This window comes from Siphateles boraxobius, unplaced genomic scaffold (genome assembly GCF_051911475.1).
Source record: "Siphateles boraxobius isolate OS27281-9 unplaced genomic scaffold, OSU_SipBor_1 17, whole genome shotgun sequence".
In the NCBI taxonomy this organism is placed as follows: Eukaryota; Metazoa; Chordata; class Actinopteri; order Cypriniformes; family Leuciscidae; genus Siphateles; species Siphateles boraxobius.
In genome coordinates, this window is record NW_027508777.1 from 10,310,446 (window position 1) to 10,318,388 (window position 7,943).

Genomic DNA, 7,943 nt, shown 5'->3' on the forward strand with positions numbered 1-7,943 from the left:
AAACATTTAATTTGCTTGTATATTTTTCAAGTGAAAAAAAAACATCTTTGTTTTAACAATTGAAAAAAAAATCAAGTAATATGATTGTATGTATGTATCCTCTGGTATAAACCAAATTATAGAGTTTGATAAAATATGTCAAATGTAGAGTTTGATTTGGATATGTGTGTGTGTGTGAAAGCCATAACGACAGTAAATAACAGTGACACATTTCTACATAACATGAAATATTTAATTATATTACCCCAGTTTCACAGACAAGGCTTAAGCTAGTCCCAGACTAAAATGCATATTTGAGCTGTTATAACTAAAAGCAAATTGCACTGACATATCTTAAAATATGTCACTACCATTGTTTTGTCTCAATATGCACAGTAATGTTTTTTTCTAAGGCACGATTATAAAAGCTACTTAAATGTCCTAATTAAAATAAGGCCTAATCCTGGCTTAATCTAAGCCCTGTTTGTGAAACCAGGCCTATATATTGCATTACTCGACACCTGAGTGACGTTAAAGAAATACCTCACTGCACTGCAATGTAACTCAGTGGGGAAAAACATTTCAAAGGTGACATGAGCTTGACCTCAGTTGACTTTGATTTGCAAATCTGTCTTATGCATTATGCTTATGATCTTTGACATGTTCCATAGGTTTAATCAGTGTTTTGGCATTGGGCTGTAATATTGCACACCTCTCTGCACCTGGTCACAAACGCCTGTGATTGAATGCCATGTGTTTTAAACATTCTTTAGATTCTGTTTGAAGTGATCACCCACATCACTGAGGCCTGGCCTCTTGCAGTTGGGGTGCTGATGGCTTTTGGCTCAAGTTCTAGTACCTGTGTGTGTTTACTCTCTCTACTGGCCAAAGACACCAGGAAGCACATTCACTGCTTGGCAAACATCCAGCTCCCCTGATCCAGTGAGAGAAAGACTGCTACATCTGCACCAGATGTGTGGCTGCACCGGGCTGATCGTGAGGGTCAGACTGACGAGTGTTTTGAAGAGGTTGGAAGTCCTGATTACCTTGTGCTGGAAGAATCTCACATTCTCCTAGTGCAGGTAAGCAACTGCTGGCCATCAATGGGCTAACATGCCACTGCTAGTCACTACAGCATTTTACCCCAAATCCTTCCATGCAGATGGAGGAGTGCTGTGGGTTCACAGAGGCAGCCATGTGTAGCCGCCTTCAAGTTTCCACATCTGACAGTGAAAGATGCACTAAAAACAGATCTGCTAGGATTAAGTCAATCGTTCTTGTGTGTTGTAAGAGGACATTGAAAAGGAAACACCACATAGTCTGGCCTATACAGTCAAAGGTAAATAGTGCTCTCATGTCTCAGCATGGGCACTGGGGAAAATTAAAATCTGTGGAGGTGTTAAAAGATGTTAAAAATAGAAGAACTGTATCCTGAATAGCACAAACTATGACACGTTCACTATAAATGGCTAGATGTGCTGTTGTAGTTGAGACTACATTAAAATAAGTGGTATTCTCAAACTAATCAGCCATAAAAGCCTATATGAAGGGCAGATGAGTCCAAATATAAATCACAAAAGGATAAGACATGGCATTTTGAACAAATTTGAAAGAGATAAACCAGATTATGGAAAATTATTTGATTTGGAGTACAGGTTTAGGCTTTATTTAAAACTAATAATGTGACCCTGGAGCACAAAACCAGTCACATATGGTTCAATTCTGAAATTGAGATGTATACATCATATGAAAGCTGAATAAATAAGCTTTCCATTGATGTATTGTTTGTTAGGATAGGATAATATTTGGCAGATACACAACTATTCTGGAATCTGAGCGTGCAAAAAATCAAAATATTGAGAAAATCGCCGTTAAAGTTGTCCATTTATGTTTGCGATTGTGCTGCATTCACTCACAAAAATAAATGTTTTATATATTTACGGTAGGAAATTTACAAAATATCTTCATGGAACATGATCTTTACTTAATATCCTCATGATTTTTGGCATAAAAGAAAAATCGATAATTTTGTCCCATACAATGTACAGTATTGTTGGCTATTGCCACAAATATACCCATGCGAATTGTGACTGGTTTTGTGATCCAGGGTCACATATAATGTAAGGAAATGTACAATATATACCCTATACCATTCAAACATTTGGGGTCAGAATTTTTTTAAGATGTCTCTTATGCTCACCAAGATATTTATTCGATCAAAACTACATACATTAAAAACAGATATTGTGAAATATTATAATATAATCATTACTCCAGTCCAGTGTCACAAGATCCAGTTCAGAAATCATTCTAATATGCTGATTTGCTACACAAGGAACATTTCTTATTATTATTACTGTTGAAATCAGTTGTGCTACATATATATCCTTCTAAAAAAATTACCATATTGTGAAAAAGTTCATTATTTTCCATAATGTAATGATAAAAATTTAACTTTCATATATTTCAGATTCATTGCACACCAACTGAAATATTTCAGGTCTTTTATTGTTTTAATACTGATGATTTTGGCATACAGCTCATGAAAACCCCAAATTCCTATCTCAAAAAATTAGCATATCATGAAAAGGGTCTCTAAACAAGCTATTAACCTAATCATCTGAATCAACTAATTAACTCTAAACACCTGCAAAAGATTCCTGGGGCTTTTAAAAACTCCCAGCCTATTTCATTAAAAATAGGCAGAATCGCCTGACCTGGGCTATAGAGAAGCAGCACTGGACTGTTGCTCAGTGGTCCAAAGTACTTTTTTTCGGATGAAAGCAAATTTTGCATGCATTCGGAAATCAAGGAGCCAGAGTCTGGAGGAAGACTGGGGAGAAGGAAATGCCAAAATGCCTGAAGTCCAGTGCTGCTTCTCTGTACCCCAGGTCAGGCGCTTCTGCCGCTGTTTCTGGTTCAAAAGTGGCTTGACCTGGGGAATACGGCACCTGTAGCCCATTTCCTGCACACGACTGTGCACGGTGGCTCTGGATGTTTCTACTCCAGACTCAGTCCACTGTTTCCGCAGGTCCCCCAAGGTCTGGAATCGGTCCTTCTCCACAATCTTCCTCAGGGTCCGGTCACCTCTTCTCGTTGTGCAGCGTTTTTTGCCACACTTTTCCTTCCCACAGACTTCCCACTGAGGTGCCTTGATACAGCGCTCTGGGAACAGCCTATTTGTTCAGAAATTTCTTTCTGTGTCCTTACCCTCTTGCTTGAGGGTGTCAATGATGGCCTTCTGGACAGCAGTCAGGTCGGCAGTCTTACCCATGATTGCGGTTTTGAGTAATGAAACAGGCTGGGAGTTTTTAAAAGCCTCAGGAATCTTTTGCAGGTGTTTAGAGTTAATTAGTTGATTCAGATGATTAGGTTAATAGCTCGTTTAGAGACCCTTTTCATGATATGCTAATTTTTTGAGATAGGAATTTTGGGTTTTCATGAGCTGTAGCCAAAATCATCAGTATTAAAACAATAAAAGACCTGAAATATTTCAGTTGGTGTGCAATGAATCTAAAATAGATGAAAGTTTAATTTTTATCATTACATTATGGAAAATAATGAACTTTATCACAATATGCTATTTTTTTGAGAATGACCTATATATATCAAAAGAACTTTAAAAAAAATAACACTTTTGAACAGTAGTGACCAGTACTTGTAAATTCGTATTTCTTCTTTACAGTTAGAATTGAACACATGATCTTCTACATGTATCTGTGAACAAGCCCATTCTGGCCTCACTGCTGCACATAATGTTTTACTGTGAAGATCTATAACCTACTGCCACAATAAACCCTCCCTAATCATCTTTAAAAACCACACAATTACACCGATGATGAAGTGTGCTGCCCTAAATTAGAAAATATGTAGGACATTATTGTCTGCATTTTCACAGACCTGTCTCTACATAGGAAAAAGACTCAGTTGGGGACGTTTAGTCAACAGTTGATAATGTGAGCCATAAATCAGTCATACACAGGATTATGAACTGAATCCTATGGTGCAGACGTCTGGCCTATAGCCAACATGTGAACAAAAGGTTACCTCTCCACTTCTAAACAGAAACGTTTCACTTGGTGAAACTATTGGGATTGGTCCCCTTTAGTATCCAGTCGTTCCTCTGTATCCACATTTTAAACTATCCTTCTCCAAAAGATTTTTAAGTTTTTCTTACTCTCTCTCTGCCTCCCTCCATCTTTTTCTAATTTGCTGGCCACAGTTAGAAATCAGCCGACTGGGACACGCCAGTAATTGAAGTCTCCACAGTGACTGCCTTCAGCACAGCTTTTAGTGATTCACGGGGGAGTTTTCCTGGGGGAAACTCAATAAGCTGCTCAGCATTAACTATAGTCATCATCAGACTTTTTCCACCACAGGATGTAGAACAACACTTGTTGACAGCATCTCAAAATAGCATCAGGAAGCGTGACCTATGACAAACTGATAATACCAATACAGGATTCAAGGAGCATGTGGGTAATTCTTTCAGGGGGAAAGATGCTCAAAGAACATCACTCAGATGAATAAAAGTCAATGTTTGAATTGAGAGAAGGTGGATGAGTTGTATTATGCTGGTGATATGATCTTAATATGCATGAGGCGACTTGACTGGAGTATTCATCACATGAAAATAAAGATGAATTTAAACATTTTTTTGAAAGTACTATTAATTTCTTTATGTGAATCAATTTTTATAGTGAGAAAAAAAATTACGTTTACCTTTCTTAATCAGAACCGGTTCCTAAATGGATGACTATGCTGGTCAAACATCCAGCATAACCAGTGTTTCCCAATTTCTTATTGAATCCCTGTATCTGATTATGCCTGCTTCCACACTATATACTAGGAAAAAACAGTATGTGAGATGAGTATTAAGTCAGAAATCATAGCATTCATAAAACAGTAGATGAAAAGTACCTACTTTTTTAGGATGATCTACTACTACCATCAAGTTTCTGAAGTGTGCATACTGTATACTCTCCTAGGAGGCCACAGGAGAGGATTTGTGAATGACAGTGAAGCAACACGACTGACACCTTAGGTCACATGACAGGAACAACATAGCAGATGTAGTACGTCCGATACTACAGACATTCATATAGAACATACTTTTTTATGGTCGGAAGTTTCAAACTAAATTTAGCACATACTATATAGTATGTGATTAGGACACTGCAAATTACTCTTATAAGCCTTAAATAAACTAAATTAATAAAAATCTTAGAGCAAAAACAAACCAACATTGAACTTACTTAGCTGGACTGTGAAGCTATTTTCTTCTAGAAACAAACTTTGTTGTATTTTTTTTGTTTTGTTATCTCTGTAACAAACAGCTGCTTTGAAACTATCTGTATTGTAAAAAGCGCTATATAAATAAAGGTGACTTGACCTTATTCACAGCAGTGCCATCTTTGAATGAAATGAAAGCGAGGCTGTGAGGGATAGACTTACATCTCTTCAGTGGGTTTTACTGTTATTTAATGTGTTTTTGGATTGTTCTGCTGACGAAACACTTGCAAGAAATTTCAGTAGACAAAAAAACTCTAGACAACATGAGCAGTGGAAAATTATAAGCGATCTAAGAGCTTCATATAGCTTTTTACTGCAGATGCCATTGAAAGCACGGCAAGTCTGTCCCTGACGGCCTTGCTTTCATACATGTCATGAGACTTAAATCAGTGCTGGATGTTTATATGACAACGTGTGGTAGTAGAAGTAATGTGTAAAGATAGACAAAGACATAAAACAAATAAGTTTTCTTCAGTTGTATTTCAAAAAGTAAATGAATTTGAAATTTGTTTATAATTTTATATAATATATTTATTTTTAATTCCCTTTTTCCTCCTTTTCCTTACAAGCTTTAAAAGAATCATTATTGCAACTGTTAAAGGGCTAGTTCACACAAAAATGATCCCATAATTTACTCACCCGCAAGCCATCCAAGGTGTATATGACTTTCTTCTTTCAGCCAAACACAATTAACCCCTGGAGCTGATTGAATTACTTTTATGATGGATGGATGCACTTCAAAATCTCAGTTACTGTTCACCCATTATAAAGCTTGGAAGAGTCAGGATATTTTTTGATATAACTCTGATTGTGTTTGGCTGAAAGAAGTAAGTCTATACACCTAGGATGGCTTGAGGGTGAGTAAATTATGGCATACTTTTTTTTTGTGTGTAACCCTCTAAGGAACTGGAATTGTTAAGAGGTATTGAGACTGGAACAGTTAATTTCTTTACAAATCGGTATGTGATACGCTACATTGAAGAAATTGATTTGCCCAAGATCTCTTACACAATTTGTACACTACATGCACTCACATTTGAGACTGAACCTGAACATAGACAGATCTCTTCAGCTTTGTCTCGAGTCCTTTTTAAAACCTGTCAAGACGTCTTCTGAAGTTTTAAATGTCTAAAAGATGAAAACTCACAGTTCAAAAGGTCTTCTCCCTTTAAAAGCATTCTAGACATATATATTGGTCATACTCTTGAAGGTTTTCAGATCCAGGGTCAGGTTAATGCACACAACTACAGTGGAGCAGAAGGCAAAACAGATATTTTCAGACCTTGCATATATTTGACCTTAAAAGGGGTATGATGCATATTCTTTATGACATCCAGACTGCTCTGAATCACATGTAGTTGTGACCATTCCCTGATTTGTGTGCAGTACCAGTGCACCTGGAAATGTATTCCGGGACTGTGAGCGGCGCACAGTGAGCGTGTGATAAATGGCTCCATGATCGTACACATTTAACAACCTCCTGAATCAGGTAAAATCAAAACCCCATGAGTGGAAGCAGGTTTATAATTCAGCAAGCTTCTAGAAACATCAACATGTTGAGCCTGGGTTAGCGAGCAAGGGCTTGATTATGTCTCAATTGGGGCCGTGTGAAAATTTTATTCCATTATTGCAGCTGTCAAAATGTTGCACTTCTGAATTTATCATATTCCGGGTTCTGTGAAATATCTTTCACTTGAAACTGGGTGCAAAAAAAACACAGCATATCTTACGAGTGTGGTCTGTGTGACGCAGTCCTCAATTTATAATCAACGCCTGGAAGGAAGCAGATGACATGATTGCCAGTTGAAGAGCTGATGTTACTAATTAAAACAGGAAAAGTGATGACTCCTCTCATCCTCACTGGGTTATCATGCTCGCTGTTGGCTTTGGCCATGACGTAGCAACTGCTCCTTCCTTCTGATAACTGCAAGAAAGAGGCTTTAGGAGAAAAAAGGAAGGAAGGAAGGCCAAAGACACTATCACCTAGGCTGTTGCGGTTTAAACTCATGATGCAATTTTGAATGAGCAAACAACAAAGAAAAAAAAGCAGGATGTTTTGGATTTTGTTTTTTAAAGGGATAGTACATCAAAACATTTACTTACCCCATGTCGTCCCAAACATGTATGACTTTCTTTCTTCTGTGGAAGACAAACGAAGATATTTTGAAGAACATTGTGGTTCACACAACATTGGACTTTTAAATGAAATAAATAAAAACACAAATTAGGCTTCAGGAACCAATTTTCTTGTCCCAGAGCAACAAGGATAACTTTACAGGCCAAAACGTGTACAAGTCTTCAACTTTTTAAGAGTTTTCCCGTGGTCTACATAATCTTTAATGAATCACAGTGTATTTACGCAAAAAGGTCAGGGATGTTCCTCTAAGCACTCCACAGCTCCAGATCTGTATCGGGAGGCTTGACATTAATCCTCAGGGTAATGTGGGCCTTCCTGGGGCTAATGAAATCTGAAGCCTGAAAATGGCCGCACCTAATGACACTCCCTGACAGTTTTTGAATTAAACAGCCATGGCTGCTGGGATCAATCTAAATAGCACACAGATGGCCAACACTATTTTTCTCTCCTTTTCTACCCCTAAGCACTTGCATATGGGATCTAATTTACTATCTCAGGAACATTGCTCTCAAAACAGCTATTCTGGATATAGTTT

General features: G+C 37.6%; 1 long non-coding RNA gene across 1 annotated transcript; it reads right to left on the bottom strand.

Moving 5' to 3' along the window:
- Positions 1 to 7,002: 7,002 nt before the first annotated feature.
- Positions 7,003 to 7,472, bottom strand: LOC143740171 (uncharacterized). The gene is made up of 3 exons (XR_013204787.1): positions 7,375 to 7,472; positions 7,133 to 7,195; positions 7,003 to 7,044 (listed from the first exon to the last, which is right to left on the bottom strand). It is a non-coding gene; the product is annotated as an uncharacterized LOC143740171 (long non-coding RNA).
- Positions 7,473 to 7,943: the final 471 nt, after the last annotated feature.